At 37.8% G+C, this 17,970-nt stretch overlaps 1 non-coding gene across 1 annotated transcript; it reads right to left on the bottom strand.

Moving 5' to 3' along the window:
* Positions 1 to 6,042: 6,042 nt before the first annotated feature.
* LOC127099848 (small nucleolar RNA R71) lies at positions 6,043 to 6,149 on the bottom strand. Its single transcript, XR_007794315.1, has one exon. It is a non-coding gene; the product is annotated as a small nucleolar RNA R71 (small nucleolar RNA).
* Between the last annotated feature and the right edge of the window lie 11,821 nt (positions 6,150 to 17,970).

The following is a 17,970-nucleotide window of genomic DNA, read 5'->3' as shown; positions in this document are numbered from 1 at the left end:
GAATTTTCAAAGTTTTTCCCTTTCTTCTACTCATGTATTTATTCAGTATCTATTTTTTTATTTTGATGCATCGAACCTAATATTTTTCTGTTGGACTTTTTTTTGACATGGTTGGATCTATATTTTAACATCGTTGATCCCTACGAAGAAAGACCATCCAAAGGTATTTGTTATTTATTTGTTGTTGCTTTGTTTATTTTAATTAGTGTTTTTCCTTTTCTAACATTTTTTCTGTTTTGATTTTGTAATTTTAGAAACATAATCATTTTTTAAAAAGGAAAAAAATCATCTAAAGGTATATGTTAATTATCTTAAGGTATATTATTATTACTAACATTAATGAATTTAGAAACATAACTTAAACAAAGAAAATCTACATTATATGATTTTATAAGTCACACGCAATAGAATGTGTTAGGTTCAAAATTTTCAATAGCTGTGAACCTAAGGCTAGTGACAGTGTATTTTTGAAGGAAAAGAGAATTCGTTATTTAATATATATGATTTCCCTAAGATGCAAAAAAATATAAATTTATTTAAAAATATGTATTTATTTGAAATATACATACTTTCAAAATATGAAAGTAATTATTGTTTATGATTTGTATGTTTTGTTTATGAGAGAGTTCCTAAGTTTTTTACTCTGGTTTATTTTAATTAGAATGTGTTATTTTATAATAGTATTTATTTGTGTTAATTTTGTATGAATTGGAATTTAGAAAGATGGAGCAAGGAGGTAGTAGCAAACAAGGACTAAGTGCAAGATAAGGTGTGGAGCAAGGAGGTATTAGTAGAGAATGAGAGGGAGTTGAGCTTGGTGTTATGAAGCAATAAAATTGTAAGTATATTATAGTCTTCTTTAATATGCTTGTGAATTAAAAATTGAGTTTGAATGCCAAAATCAGGTTGATTTGAATTGTTGTTGATTGTAGTTGTTGATTTTACATTTAATGTTGTTTAGATTGCGTTGATTGTAGTTGTCATTGATTTTACGTTTAATGTAGTTGTTCCTTTGTAAATAAATATTACAACAATTAAATTTTAAACATGAGAAACTTGACTAAAATGATTACCAGAACTCAATTCAGAGCAGAATGCGGCTCCTTTTCTTAGGTTGGGTGAAATAACTTGTTTGTCTTTATTTGTTTATTTCGTTCATGCTAGTTAAACTTGTACATTATAATCCTGATAGTGAAATTATTGTTAATGATTATAAAGGGTAACAATCAATGTTGGTCCACCTCCATTATGTTTTTGTATTTTTCTCTAGGTTGTATTACTAGTAGCTAAATTGTTATTATTTACCAACCAGCAAATGAAGTTGTAACTGCAATTGTAGCTGCAACTAAGGCGATAAATGAGGCCTTTATTCCTCCTATTGACCATAATAAAAATAAAAGGGAGCCTAATACAGACGGTCCTAATAAAAAATCTTCATGTTGGGACCATTTTATCGAATTACAGATGTGGCTGAAAGACTTGTTGCCTGCAAGTATTGCCATAAATGGTATAGTTGTGATCCTAAATCACACGGCACATCTAACATGTTGGCCCACTCAAAAATTTCTAATAAAAATCCTTACCTAGAAAATGACTTGAAACAAACAAACCTTCCTTTTAGAAGTGGTGGCTTAGTTTCTGTTAGCCCAAAATTTGATAAAGAAGCTTGTAGAAAGGCAATAACTTTGTTTGTTATCCTTGATGAACACCCATTTAGAGTAGTTGAGGATGAGGGTTTTAAGATCTTATATAAACAGTTGGAACCACTTTTGATTATCCCATCTAGGAGAAAAATTTCTAGGGATTGTTTTCAGTTGTATCTAGATGAGAAGTTGCGATTGAAAACTTATTTTACGTCTAATTGTAGCAAGGTAACACTTACTACAAATTGCTGGACTTTCATTCAAAACCTTAGTTATATAACAATTATAGCCCACTTTATTGACAATGATTAGAACTATGAAAAAAGGACCATTAACTTTAGTTTAGTTCTCAATCACAAAGGCGAGACCATTGGTAGGAAAGTTGAGGATGTGTGTCACACTCTAAATTTTACTCAACTTAATTCATCTACGTTCATTCATTTTCATTCATTCATCTGCATTCATTCATCTGCATGATTCATTAATATATTATTTATATCACTATACATTGACCATTTTGTTTGGTCATTGGATAGTCTTTAGCGTAAGAAGTTAACAACTTGAATTTTGTCTGATCATTTGGGTGGTCAGATCATGCATTCCATGTCAAAACAAGTGAGGCCTTATTAGCATTTAATTCACATGATTCATCTCTTATATTTCACATTTTTTTAAAGTCCATTTAAGCTCATATATCTATAATTCATATATGCATTCAACTTTTTAATAAAAATAATAGTAAAAAAAATAAAAAAATAAAAATAATGGGCAAAATTTAGGGTGTGACAATGTGTTAAGGGAATGAGGTCTTACAAATGTGTCTATAATTACTGTTGACAACGCAACATGCAATGACGTGGTTGTAGCATATTTAAATAAGAGAATTCATATCAAGAGTGGATTAATGGGTGAAGTCGAGTTTTTCCATTTGCGCTGCTGCACACAAATTCTGAATTTGATTGTTAATGATGGATTGAAAGAACAAGGTTCATTCGTTTCAAATATTTATAATATTGTGGGATTTATGAGGTCTTCACCGCAAATGGAGTTGAAATTCAAAGAGTGTGTTGAGTTTTCTAGTATTACTTGTAGGAAACAACCATGTCTCGATGTTTCCACTAGGTGGAACTCGACATACATGATGTTAGATGTTGCTGGTACAAGAAAGACAAGGGAGCGACAAAAGGCAATAAGGATGAAGGAAAAAACCTTGCACATCAAGATTCAAATGATTCTTAAGGGATGATGCTTATGGCTGCAGTTGTAGATGAGCATGTAAACTCCAAGATTTGGTTCCTCGATACAGGCTGCTCAAATCACATGACTAGTCATAGAGTATGGTTAATAGATTTCGATGAGTCGAAGAAGAGCAAGGTCAAACTTGCAGATGATAGCTCGTTGCAAGGAAAGGTACTAGCAACATAATTATTCAAAGGAGCAACGAAGCAAAAGCTATGATCAAAGATTTACTTTATGTACCTAGAATGAAGTGCATCATGCTAAGTGTTGGACAACTGGTCGAAAGAGGTTTATCATTGGTTATGAAAGATGGATCTTTGAAACTGTTCTACACTTAGAATAATCTGGTCTTAAAGTCTCCTTTGTCGAAGAATATGACATTTAAGACCATGATCAGTTCGACTAAGGTACAATGTCAAAAAAAAGTTGTCTACCACGAGCATAGTTGATCATGGAATTTGAGGTTTGGCTATCTGAATTTTAGGTCACTCAATCAACTGATTACTCAAGATATGGTAACTGGTATACCAATTCGTATGATTCCCGACAAACTCTCTGAAGGTTATTTAGTATGGAAGCAATCCAGAAAGTCTTGTGTTTTGTCTGTGCCAATAAGATCCTCTTAAAGGTGTAAAAAACATAAGAAATTGGGGGTTTGAATTGAGTTTTAAAAACAAAAGCTTTTTACCAACTCAAGAACACCATGCAAAACTAAGAACAAAGAGATAAAAACATAAGTATTATTATCCTGGTTCGCTTGAAATCAAAGCTACTCCAGTCCATCCGTGATAACATGAAATTATATCATATTTTAGGACTTAATTCAATTAAATTATATTATTATTTATTTCAATTTACTGCATTTTTATTAGATATTACGCGGTATTTCCTTTCTATTTGTCTCAGGTGTCTTATTTGAAGCACAAGTAAAAAAGGAAGAAAAGGAGGTGCAAAAAGGAATGAAAAGAAACAAATAGCAAAAGCCAAGCCCAGCTCAAAGAAGACACAGGCGTCGTGCCTGTGACGACCGCCACGGATGTTGTGACGAACGTCACGCTGCATACACTTATGTGACGAGCGTCACACATGGTGTGACGGACGTCACACCATCCCCCTACAATTCTGCCTTCAGAGACGTTGAGTCCTATATACACGTTGAATCCTATTTCCACGGCGATGCATCCGTTACGTGAAGACTCCTTGACGCGGACTACTTTGAAAACCGTTACGGAAAGCATCAATATAAATAGCAACGCTGCCACACTTCCAAGGTTCCACGCTTTTTCCAGATTTCGGCATTTTCCAATTTTCTTTTCTTCAGCAGTTTAAGCATACCTTTTACATACCGCTTTTGCAAATTTTTATTGTTTTCTCTTGCAATTTTATTTTCTTTTCTTCTCTAGCACTTAATTAGTTTTTCACATAATAGTTTCTACACCGGAAACTATTGTGTACTTTTTCACCGGATCTAACCTTACGTTAGAATCTAGTTTTTTTATTCCTTCGTTTTAATTTGTTGGTTAATTGAAGAATTCAAGAACAAATCCTACCGGCTTGTGGTGGAGTGTTCAAGACTACTGTTTAATTCAGGTTCTTTAATTATTGTTTAATGCTTTGTTTTATTATTCATTTATATTATTTGCTTGAGATGAGTCTGTTTATGCACGATAATTATTTAAGTTCGTTTAGCATGTCTGGCTAATTCGCCTAGATATCGGTAAGTAGAGTAAGCGGAATAAGGGATCAAAACTAAGTCGGTTTAATTAAATTTAAAATTAAAATCACTCTTTTTACGGTCTCAGTTTACAGGTTTAATAACAAAGTTTTTATACGAGAGTAAAGGACATAAAGAGGTTAAAATCAATAGAGCGAAAGTTTGAGGTTTTAACTGGACAGTGTAAATTGGATATTAATTCCAGATCAGGGCGAGAGCAATTTTTAGAGTTAATTAAATTCTAATCTTTTCCAAAAAGTATTTTTAAAGATTGAATGTGAGGACGAGAGTTAAGCATTCGAATTTAATTGTATAACCTAAATCAACAGAGCGAGAGTTTGAGATAAGGGTGTTTAAACGGTTAGTGTTTTCTTAAAAAGAGTTTCTACGAACTTTATTGCTTTCAAAAAATGGTTTTTGACTTAATTATAAGTGACAGCTACGTTAACATAAAATCATGGTTTATTCAACAGAGCGAGAGTTTGAGATAGAACTTTTAATCAATAAAGTCAACTGAAATGATTTATTTTAAAACCAAGAAACCGACAAAGAATTGATTCCCTAATTACGACGAACTACATACCGATATCCGTTTATTTGATATTTAATTTAGATTCTATTTTTAGTTCTAGCTTTTCCCCAAACAATCAAACATTATCCACCTTAGCTTTATGAAGTAACCTTAGATAACGGTATATCGATTCATAAGTCCCTGTGGGATCGATATCTTTTAAAACTACGCGATAGAACTGTGCACTTGCAGTTTGTACCCCAAATTCGACTCATAAAGTCGCGATCAAGTTTTTGGCGCCGTTGCCGGGGACTTTTGTTTAGTCGATATCGTAACTCTTCCGTTACGCTTAGAGACTAAGGTTTCTTTTTCTTTTCTTTCTATCGTCGATTTGTATGCCACGCACTCGCTCACAAGGCGAGCCGCTCTATTTACGAATCAACGATATCGAACTATATCTCCGAGTCTTACGACGAATTCGGGAATATCGTGCTGCAAACAATCTCCCTCCTGTCGAACTTCCTGATTTCAAAAACATTTTCCCTTCGATACCCGAGATGGCAGAACCAGCTCGTGCTCTTAGAGATTACGCCGCTCCATCACAAGATGAGCCGCATTCAAGTATTGCTCCGCCTGCAATTGAAGCAAACAACTTCGAACTCAAACCTTCACTGTTGCAGGCAGTGCAACAGAACCAATTCTCTGGAAATCCTACCGAGGATCCAAACCTTCATTTATCCGTATTTGTCCAATACGCTGATACTGTTAAAGCTAATGGTGTCACTTCAGAGGCAATTCGACTTCGTCTTTTTCCTTTCTCATTAAGAGATAGCGCTAGAAGATGGCTTCAGTCTCTCCCTTCCAACTCTGTCACCACATGGAACGAGTTGAAGAAAGTTTTTCTTGCCCGATATTTTTCGCCAAGCAAAACAGCTATGTTAAGAGCCCAGATAAATGGATTTAAACAGAAAGATAACGAGTCTCTTTTCGAAGCATGGGAAAGATACAAAGACATGATGAGACTTTGTCCACACCATGGTTTAGAAGACTGGTTAGTAATTCACACATTCTATAATGGTCTCTTGTACAACACAAGGTTAACAATAGACGCCGCTGCAGGTGGTGCACTAATGAACAAACCTTATGCTGATGCTTACCAGCTTATCGAAAGCATGGCCCAAAACCACTATCAGTGGGGAACCGAACGAACAATGGTGGAAAAACCTCAAACGAAAACCGGCATGTACGAGATAAGTAACCTTGATCATGTTAATGCAAAAGTGGATGCTCTGGTCCAGAAAATTGAAAGTTTAAATGTATCACCTCCAACCGCCGTGGTTGCTATAACTCAGAATTGCGAAGTCTGTGGAATCCAAGGTCACACTCCTACAGATTGTCAACTCTTAACAGGAATCCAAGCAGAACAAGTAAACTATGCTCAAGGAAGCCCCTACTCGCATACCTATAACTCAAATTGGAAGAACCATCCAAACTTTTCATATAAGAGTAATAATGCTTTGTACGCACCTGGACAGTCTCCAAATCAAGCCCCAACTATACCTCCGGGATATCAGAAACCGAACCCATCTACACATAACAATAACGCCCCTAGGAAATCCAACTTGGAGATCATGATGGAAAACTTTATAGCTTCTCAACAACAAACCAATAAAGATTTCTTAAACCAGAATGTACACACTGGTGAACAAATTAAACAACTAGCAAGTAAAGTAGATGCCCTGGCTACCCATAATAAAATGCTGGAAACACAAATATCACAAGTAGCTCAACAACAAGCGCCTACTGCTGCCCCAACTGGTACATTTCCTGGACAGCCCCAACCTAACCCGAGAAGCCACGCTCATGCAATCATATTAAGAAGTGGAATGGAAGTGGAAGGACCATCTGATCCAAGGATAGGAAACCAAAACCCTAAAAAGTCAACTGAGGAAGAAAATAGACCTAAGGAAAAGGAAGAGAGTAATAAGGAAACCGTAGAAAAGAAGGAACCTTATGTACCTCCACCACCTTATAAACCACCTGTCCCTTACCCTCAAAGGCTTGTTAAAACCAAAGATGCAGGCCAATTTAAAAAATTTGTTGACCTCCTTAAACAATTAAACGTTACAATCCCGTTTACAGAAGCTATTACGCAAATGCCCTCATACGCCAAGTTCTTAAAAGAAATTCTTTCTAATAAAAGGAAACTTGAAGATAGCGAAACCGTTACACTCCCTGCCGAATGTAGCGCTATAATCCAGAACATGCCTCCTAAACTCAAGGATCCGGGTAGTTTCTCTATACCCTGTCACATAGGAAAATTTGTCATCGACAAAGCCTTATGCGATTTAGGAGCCGGAATTAGTGTTATGCCTTTATCCATATGCAAGAGACTGGAAATGGGAGAATTAAGACCAACCAAAATGTCTATGCAACTAGCAGATCGTTCTGTTAGATACCCTGTAGGAATTCTTGAAAACGTTCCCGTACGCATAGGTCAATTCTACATCCCAACTGATTTTACAATTATGGACATTAGAGAAGATGATATTACACCCATTATACTGGGAAGACCGTTCTTAGCAACTGCCGGTGCAATCATAGACGTAAAACGAGGACGACTCACCTTCGAAGTAGGAGAAGAGAAAATTGAGTTCATTCTTTCCCAATTTTTGAAAGCACCTGCAATAGAAGATACATGTTACTTCATGGATATCATCGATGTATGCATAAACGAAACAGAGTTAGAAAAGGACAAATCATTCGACTGTCCTGTAGAAGACAAACTTAACCAATGTTTAGCAATAACACCGGACCCTACGCAATGCCTTAAGAAACCAACCCTAGATCTGAAAACACTTCCCAAAAATCTGAGATATGAATTCCTAGACTTAGAACTTGAACGACCTGTGATAGTTAATGCTGACCTAGGAAGACTCGAAACAGAAAAACTCCTACATATCTTAAGAAAATATCCGACCGCACTAGGTTACAACATCACCGATCTTAAAGGAATAAGTCCTTCTATTTGTATGCACCGCATCATGCTAGAAGAAGACTGTAAAACTTCTAGAGAACACCAGAGGAGACTAAATCCGATCCTGAGTGAGGTAGTGAAGAAGGAAATAACCAAGTTATTAGAGGCAGGTATTATATATCCTATATCTGATAGCAAATGGGTTAGTCCTATACACGTAGTACCAAAGAAAGGTGGTATAACAGTCATTGAAAATGAAAAAGGAGAAACTATAACCAAACGAATCGAATCGGGATGGAGAATGTGCATTGACTATAGGAAACTAAACAAAGCAACCCGAAAAGATCACTTCCCTTTACCATTCATTGACCAGATGCTAGAGCGATTGGCAAAACATTCACATTTCTGTTACCTAGACGGTTATTCAGGCTTCTTTCAAATACCAATTCACCCTGATGACCAAGAAAAGACAACATTCACGTGCCCTTTTGGTACCTTCGCTTATAGACGAATGCCGTTTGGCTTGTGTAATGCTCCTGCAACTTTTCAAAGATGCATGATGGCAATTTTCGCCGATTTTCTCGAAAACATCATGGAAGTATTTATGGATGACTTTTCCGTATGCGGACAAAGTTTTGAAGAATGCCTTGAAAACCTAGAAAGAGTTCTTGAGCGATGTGTAAAAGTGAACTTAGTACTTAACTGGGAGAAATGCCACTTTATGGTACAAGAAGGAATTGTTTTAGGACACATTATATCAAATAGAGGAATTGAAGTAGACAAAGCCAAAATAGAGGTAATCGAAAACCTTCAACCCCCTAAAACCGTGAGAGAAGTACGAAGCTTCTTAGGACACGCCGGTTTTTACCGACGATTCATCAAAGACTTCTCTAAAATAACTAAACCTTTAACCGGACTATTGATGAAAGATGCCGAATTCATATTCGACAATAACTGTTTAGAAGCATTTCAAACGCTTAAGCAAGCATTGATCTCAGCACCCATAATGCAGACACCCGACTGGAATGAACCATTCGAAATAATGTGCGACGCCAGCGATTACGCTGTAGGTGCTGTTTTAGGACAACGAAAGGATAAAAAGCTTCATGTTATATATTACGCAAGTAGAACTCTAGATGAAGCACAGATGAATTACGCCACAACCGAGAAAGAACTCCTAGCAGTTGTGTTTGCGCTAGATAAATTTCGTTCTTACTTAGTCGGAGCCAAAATAATAGTTTACACTGACCACGCTGCTATCAAATACCTCTTAACAAAAAAGGATGCTAAACCTAGACTCCTAAGATGGATCTTGTTGCTACAAGAGTTCGATTTGGAAATCAAAGACAAGAAAGGAACTGAAAACATAGTAGCAGACCACCTCTCTAGACTTGAGAACCTTGAACCGGAAAGAACATCAATTAATGATGATTTCTCGTACGATAAACTTATAGCTACTTTGGAAGAGAATAACTCTGACAAGCAAGTAGAAACCACCTTAGCTATATCTGTTACGCCATGGTACGCTGATCTCGTCAACTATTTAGCTGCCGGAATAGTTCCACCTACTTTATCCTACCAGCAGAAGAAACGATTCTTCTACGACATAAAACACTATTACTGGGATGATCCCTTACTTTTCAAAAGAGGCCCCGATGGTATTTTCCGTCGATGTATACCCGAAGAAGAGGTAGAAAATATAATCCAACACTGCCACTCCGCTCCTTATGGTGGACACGCAAGTACATCCAAGACCTGCTCTAAAATCCTACAATCCGGTTTTTATTGGCCAAGTATATCGAAGGACGTACATGCGGCTATTAAGGAATGTGACAGATGTCAACGCACATGAAACATATCTAGACGTGACGAGATGCCACAAAAAGGTATTTTGGAAGTAGAGATTTTCGACGTGTGGGGAATAGACTTCATGGGACCTTTTCCATCCTCTTTCGGTAACAAATACATACTCGTGGCGGTAGACTACATTTCAAAATGGATCGAAGCTATAGCTTCCCCAACAAATGACACCCGAGTAGTAACTAGACTCTTTAAGAATATAATATTTCTGAGATTTGGCATCCCAAGAATAGTAGTCAGTGATGGTGGATCACATTTCATATCCAAGGTACTCGAAAAACTACTGTTTAAGTATGGCGTAAGGCATAGAGTAGCGACATCTTACCACCCGCAAACCAGTGGGCAAGTGGAAGTGTCCAACAGAGAGATTAAACAAATATTAGAAAAAACAGTCGCCACTTCAAGGAAAGATTGGTCATTAAAACTACCAGAAGCTTTATGGGCGTATCGAACTGCTTATAAAACCCCCATAGGGACGACCCCATTTAAGCTCATTTATGGAAAATCCTGCCACCTCCCGGTAGAATTAGAACATAAAGCCTATTGGGCTATTAGAAATCTGAACCTAAACTATAAGGCCGCCGGCGAAAAGAGAATCCTTGACATAAACGAATTAGAGGAACTCAGAAGAGACGCCTATGAAAATGCCAGAATCTACAAAGAAAGAACAAAACAATGGCATGACAAGCGCATATCAAGGAAAATCTTCAAGCAAGGCGATACAGTCCTTTTATTTAACTCTAGGCTAAAGTTATTTCCGGGAAAACTACGATCCAGATGGTCAGGTCCTTTTCATATCACTAACATCTTTCCCAGTGGAGCGGTAGAAATTAAAGGAAAAACCACAGAACCGTTCACCGTAAACGGGCAACGTCTAAAACACTATCACTGTGCAGAAACCCACGAAGATTCGCAAATCCTACACTTAGACGAAATGCCTCCAGAAATTATAGATTGTAATTGATTGTTTTTATGTCGAGCTTGCGACATTAAACAAAGCGCTTAGTGGGAGACAACCCACAAATATTTTATTATTTCCTTATTCTATTATTATTTTTCTATTTCTTCCTTAATCATTCTTTTAATTTCTGTTTAGTATTCATTCTTAATTTATATTAATTTATTAAAAACTTTTCTCTTCTTTCGGCATTTGGCCAAATCCTGACTAAAACTCATGTTTTCTTTTCTCTAGCTAACACTAACCAGATGGGACAAATTGACCGTATGGGTATCAAATTCAGAGGAATGGCTCACAAACTAAAATTTGAAGAACTAGCCACGAGAGAGATGCTACCTAGTTTATATGCTGATGACTGGGCTATGACTGCCCTTGGACTGAGAGAAAGTGTCCTGTATTTGCTGAATCAGATAGGGTGGGAAACATCTCCTATCCTACGACATTTCGTCACCTACCGGAGACTAACACTAGAATTCCTTAGCTCCCTAATCTATCTACCCAGCCATGGGAAAGGAATTAGCAGAGGTTTTATCCAGTTCAGAATGTTCAACATGGAGTACCAATTTAATATTAGAGACTTTACCCAACCTTTTGGGTTTCCCTACCTCCCTTGATACATTCACAGTGAGCCAGGAAGAACTTTTTGAATATAGAGAACTCGAACACTTTTGGGGTAGCTTGACTGGAAATGACGATCCCGAGGAACATGAGTTTCTCTCTGGAAACATACATAACCCGGCCTTCCGCTACTTCCATAGGATCCTGACCCACACCTTATTTGGACAGAAGCCATACAATACTTCAGTTTCACGTGATGAACTCTTCATCATATTCTGTGCTTCCCAGAACCGTCCAGTAAACGGTGCCACCTTTATGCTAGCAAATTTAGACCACCTTATCCAAGATGAGCGAGCACCTATTAGAGTAGGCGGTTTGATAACCATGATTGGTAATGCTATTGGATTACGTCAGCCTATGCTTGACTTAAGCCCCTTCTGTGGCATTACTACTATGCGTATACCCTTCCTCTTCAAAGCCATGTTTATAGCAAACCAAGGGTCTGACGAGTTTGAGCTTATAATTAATAACCAAGTTCTTTGCCTATTCACCTTACCCAATCCCAGGACTAATGTTCATAACCGCAGTAACTGGCTCTACAATCTGAACGCAACACCCTCTCCTGCTAGATCCACTGAATCCATCCAGGACTATGAGATTTGTGATGACCAGATCCCTTATGCTGAATCTGACCCTCAGACACCATCTGGCTATTATGATATTGACCCTCCTCCTCAGCCTGTTCAGACCGAAGAATCAGCAATATCCGACCTCCGACATCATATGCCCGGAACTGATTCTAACACCGCCATTGAAGCTTTGATGTCAGAACAAGACGCCCTCAGAGAAGAGTTTACTGAAATGAGACACGAAGTTCTAGGATACATGAGCAGTATGACAAATCAGTTTCACGAGTTGCTATACCGTGTTAACTCTTTTGCTCCTCCGGCCAGAGATCGTGCAGATGGATAGAAATTATTTTTCTTAGTTATTTAGTTTTAAGTTAGATTATTCATTAATGTTATTTGAATTCATGTTCACATTTGTTTCCCTTTCGCATTTTTTGTTTTTCTTTCCAATATTACATTATGATCATTTTATTGAAGCTATTTATTTAATTTTATTATGCAATAGCTATTATGTTCTCTACTGTTGCTACCTATGACTTATTGAATTATATATGCACTATTATACAAAGTAGAATAAGCATGCAGGAGAAATTAAATTGCAGAATAAATCAATCAGTAGCATAACAAACAAAAAAATAATAATATATAATAACTTACCAGTCACTCTGAAGGACGCTAGCTGAAACCTTGCCAAACAGACAGTGTGACGAGCGTCACACATTCTGTCACGGACGTCACGCTAAGTACCTGTGACGTCCGTCATGCACCTGTAACGAGCGTAACGCCCTTCAGACTAGGTGAACGTTAAGGAGCCGTTGGAGACGAACGTTACACCCCCTTAAACTTTTTACCTTCCCCATTTATTCACATTTACCCACAATTATTCACTTTTCAACCACCTATTTTTCCAACTTCCAAAATTTTTCCTATAAATACCCACCAAATCTTCCTTCATTCACCACAAACCACTTTCTTCTATCAAACACTTTTCTTTTCTTTCCAATTTACCTCTTTTAGTTCATCCATCATTATGGCGGGTAACCAGAATTTCGGAAATATCATCTTCCGAACCGAAGATGAAAATTATCAAAGGGAGCAATACGAGCGTTTCCAACAGCGAGGCGTCGTCTCCACCAGGTATCCTGATTTTACTTGTTTACAACAATTAGGATTACTCCATGGTATCGAATGGATGCTCCGTCAAGCCGACTTAACCTTTTTGTGCACGCATAATCAACCCACTTACCCCTCCCTAACCTTAGAATTCTTAAGTTCATACGCATACACCACTCCCGCCGGTGAAGACGAATTCTTAATCGGTACCGCAACCTTCCGTATGTTCAACACCGAGTACTCCTTAACCCAAAACCAGTTGAGTACCATGCTACAATTCTCCACAGAAGGCCAAGTCTACCCCATAATCCCTCCCGACCTAAACTGGAACACAGTTGCCGTTTTCACCCTTTTTAAGAAAATATCCGGTCTAGATGCCTACAACTGGGAAGAGCTTCTCCTTTCCCACATCCATAACCCAACCATCCGATATTTTATCCGCATCCTACAAAACACAGTTTTTGGAAGACCAAACAACAGCAGGCAGAGAGGAATAACATAACCGATCAGCGGTTCACTGAGTTGTTTAGCAGGTTCGACAACTTAGACTTACGTCAGAGATCACCAGGCCCAAGAACTAGAGGCGGAAGGCAGCCTTAGTTGTAGTTTCTTTTCCCTTTCCCTATTGTATTTCATTTCCTTAAAACATTGGGGACAATGTTTAATTTAAGTATGGGGGGGAAACTTGTTCTTTCTACTTCCATTTTTTTTCAACTTCCATTTCTTTTTCAAGTATGTACTTTTCTTTTCATTGTTATTTCCCTATAAAAAAAAAATTATTATAATATAGATTTATTTTAAGTTAAGTCCCGAGTGTGAACAATTTCTATTATCTATTCCCTCAAATTTTCACGAGCCACAACAAAAATTCAACACCCAATAAGTATAAAGGTTGCTCATTTTATCGAACTTGAGACGAATTAAGATAAAAACTACTACCGCCAAACACTCCAAACAAACCTCAACACGTTAGATCAGGATAAGTACCTATTATACCAACCCCTTGAACTTTTAGTTTTATAGTAACCCCGAGTAGTTTATACAAGAAGTCAGCACCATCTTAATAGCAAACTACGTGGAGGGTCGATGAATATAAGTGAATGATTCCCAAAGTAACATAAAAAATATAAATATATCAGGAAATGCACTAAGTAAGTTAGGTGATCCTTACCAGATCATTTAATCTAAAGGTTGCAGATCATACAAAAGCATAAGATGAAAGATCCATTATGAGTTGGTTCAGCAGGTATCTGGTACTGAACTTGGTAGGGCAGACTACGGTCCGATCCCCTGCAATTTGCAATGGACTGAATAACGAAGTTATCCGACTTATGTACCAGAACTTCAAGCTAAAAAGGGAATCAGAATCACTAACCGGTTACTCCACTATGTGCGCGAAAAGATAAAGGGCTTAATGTGATTTCGCTAGAATGAAAACGGGTGAAATAAGAGTAAAGGAACTAGGATAGCTATCATAGTGTACTTGAACTGATTTGCATAAGGCAGGGTTATCTAGGTTGTGACGGTGGTTGTTGATGTCAGGATTTAACTCAAGTTACCTCTAAACAAAGTTTACATGCAACCTAATACGAATTGACGTGTGTTTTGAAATTTCATCTGGCTAAAACCTTTAACGAGTTCTATACTGAATTTTGCTTGAGGACAAGCAAAGATCTAAGTATGGGGGAGTTTGATAACATGAAATTATATCATATTTTAGGACTTAATTCAATTAAATTATATTATTATTTATTTCAATTTACTGCATTTTTATTAGATATTACGCGGTATTTCCTTTCTATTTGTCTCAGGTGTCTTATTTGAAGCACAAGTAAAAAAGGAAGAAAAGGAGGTGCAAAAAGGAATGAAAAGAAACAAATAGCAAAAGCCAAGCCCAGCCCAAAGAAGACACAGGCGTCGTGCCTGTGACGACCGCCACGGATGCTGTGACGAACGTCACGCTGCATACACTTATGTGACGAGCGTCACACATGGTGTGACGGACGTCACACCATCCCCCTACAATTCTGCCTTCAGAGACGTTGAGTCCTATATACACGCTGAATCCTATTTCCACGGCGATGCATCCGTTACGTGAAGACTCCTTGACGCGGACTACTTTGAAAACCGTTACGGAAAGCATCAATATAAATAGCAACGCTGCCACACTTCCAAGGTTCCACGCTTTTTCCAGATTTCGGCATTTTTCAATTTTCTTTTCTTCAGCAGTTTAAGCATACCTTTTACATACCGCTTTTGCAAATTTTTATCGTTTTCTCTTGCAATTTTATTTTATTTTCTTCTATAGCACTTAATTAGTTTTTCACATAATAGTTTCTACACCGGAAACTATTGTGTACTTTTTCACCGTGTCATACCCCAAAATTTGCCCATTAATATTTTAAGACATTTTTCAGGGCACTCCGACTCATTTTTATGACACTGATCTTAAAGGAACGAAGGCCCAGCTCATGAATGGCCCAATCCAGAAAATGGCCCAAACTGGCTTGTTCGCTACACGCTCGCCTAGCGAACGTTCGCTACACGCTCGCCTAGCGAACATTCGCTACGCGTTCGCTACCAGCTCGCCTAGCGAAGCTGACAGACAACAGAAAATTTCGGGCTTCATTCTGAGCCCATTAGGTCATGAAAAAGAGCATTATAAATACCAGCACTTCAGTAATGAAAAGGGGAACGAAAAAGGACGAAAGGAGAACCCTAGCAAGCAAACCCTCGCGCTCACAGACGGAAAACCCTGGAGGCTAACCCTGAGAATTCCGAGAAACCCTGAAGGAAAAGCCGGCGGCAGCAAGGTCACTTCCGCTCAATTCGATCCGGTCGGCCAATTCAAGGTTACAATTGCTATTACTACCTTATGTTCTTAATTTGCATATGGCATTATGATTAAATTTATGAAAATATCTTAAGTTTGTCATGTGAATTGTAGTGTGCACTTGAATACCTTAAATGATTAACCATATAATTGCTGTAATGAAAGCCATAAGGCATGAAATTGGTTGAAATTGTACTGATATCAAAACCAGAATCCGCAGTCGCTCGCTAGCACGTCGCTAAGCGAGCATGAAGCGAGTATTCGCTAAGCCTTCGCTAGGCGAGGCAGGCGCGAACCTGACAGTAGCTGACTTTTCTATTCTGATTTTTCACTCATGTTTTATCATAGCCAGGCATTGTTTATCTGATCATATTACTGTTGTGATTTCTTTTGCGGTGTAATCCTCGATTGCACCCTGATTTGGTATTCTAACCCGTTTGCTGAATGTTGCAAAGGTTCACACACCCCAGGAAAAGATTGTTGTTTAGGTCTTCCACTTTATTTGTGGGATACCCTTGTGAAGAGCTGCCCTAAATTGCTTAATTAATTTTAATGTATTAATTTTAATGTATTATTTTTAATGTATTGATTTTAATGTGGAGATTCACCCTAATTACCTAATTAACTTTAAAACATGGCCTCTAAATATGTGATCTTGGACCTCTCTTTTGCCCTACGGTATTACGGTATAACGGTCATGTCCCGCGAATGTAGGGATACACTTAGCAACGGCCCTTCGGTTAAATCATCATAAAATAAATCATGGTCCCTCGGATGTTGCCTTCGAAAATACGATTTTGTCCCTCGATGACCCTTCGGTGTAGCCTACGGTTAAATGATGATCGTCCCTTCGAATGCTAAGGTATCCTTACAACTGTTGCCTTCAATGACCTATCGATGACCCTACGATGACCCTTTTACATCCAAAGGATAAAACTACTTACTTCTCAATAGTAAGGACAGTTTTACCCTCATAAGGATAGGAAATGCCCATAACGACCTTAGGAAGGTATAACTCTCAATTACTGGATCATAACCTAAAATATTTTCAACACCTCACACCTTTCAAAACCTCTTTTGGAAAATCACCACTTGGTATACATTCATACTAGAATCATTACCGAGTTATATTTTTTTCAAACAACTTTCAAAACTAAACGAGATAACCACTTTGTATACATTCATACGAGAATCATTACAAAGTTAAACTCTCTTTTCAAAACATTTTCTAAGCCGTTCACAAGCACTTTTTCAGACAAGAAAAAATAACATAAGTGATCCAGCAATTAAGAGCCCATGGATAACCATGGATACAAAGGGTGCTGATACCTTCCCTTTGTATAATGTACCTCCCGAACCCAAAATCTATTGAGGTCTTTCCTGTTCTTTTCCACCTTTCCTTATTGGATAAAAGAAAAGTCGGTGGCGACTCTTGCTATCCGCGACATTGCGATAAAAAGCAAAACACACCAAGTCAGTTCACCGTATGACAGAACTGGCGACTCTGCTGGGGACCATTACAAGAGAGGTTACCTTAAAAAAACAAGATCACTTATTTAAAATTGTCTGATTTACTTTTAAGGGATTGCTTGGGTATTCTTGAGTGAAAGATCCTACACCCGGATCTAGTGTACCTTAGGTAAGTAGCAATAGATCATCGCGACTATCCGGCGTATACTGGAATGGTTAAAATGATGGCTACGGTTAATGTGACGCTTTGGATGTCCTGATGTTCCTCATGTTTACTTGAGGAAAAATTTGGCATTCGCGTGGTGTCATCAAAGCATTAACCAGACCTTTAGAACCCTAATTGACTCATCCTAGCCATTAGAAAGTAGTGAGATAACTGACTTCGGTTCCGACTGGGGTTGGTTGAGACTCGATACTACACTCTTTGAGATTGGACTTTGGGGAAGCTTCGGTCAACCACTTGGT

The sequence above is a fragment of the Lathyrus oleraceus genome, chromosome 6, assembly GCF_024323335.1.
Source record: "Lathyrus oleraceus cultivar Zhongwan6 chromosome 6, CAAS_Psat_ZW6_1.0, whole genome shotgun sequence".
NCBI classification, from domain to species: domain Eukaryota; kingdom Viridiplantae; phylum Streptophyta; class Magnoliopsida; order Fabales; family Fabaceae; genus Lathyrus; species Lathyrus oleraceus.
Note: the sequence above shows the minus strand (reverse complement) of the source record. Positions and strands in the feature narration are given on the sequence as shown.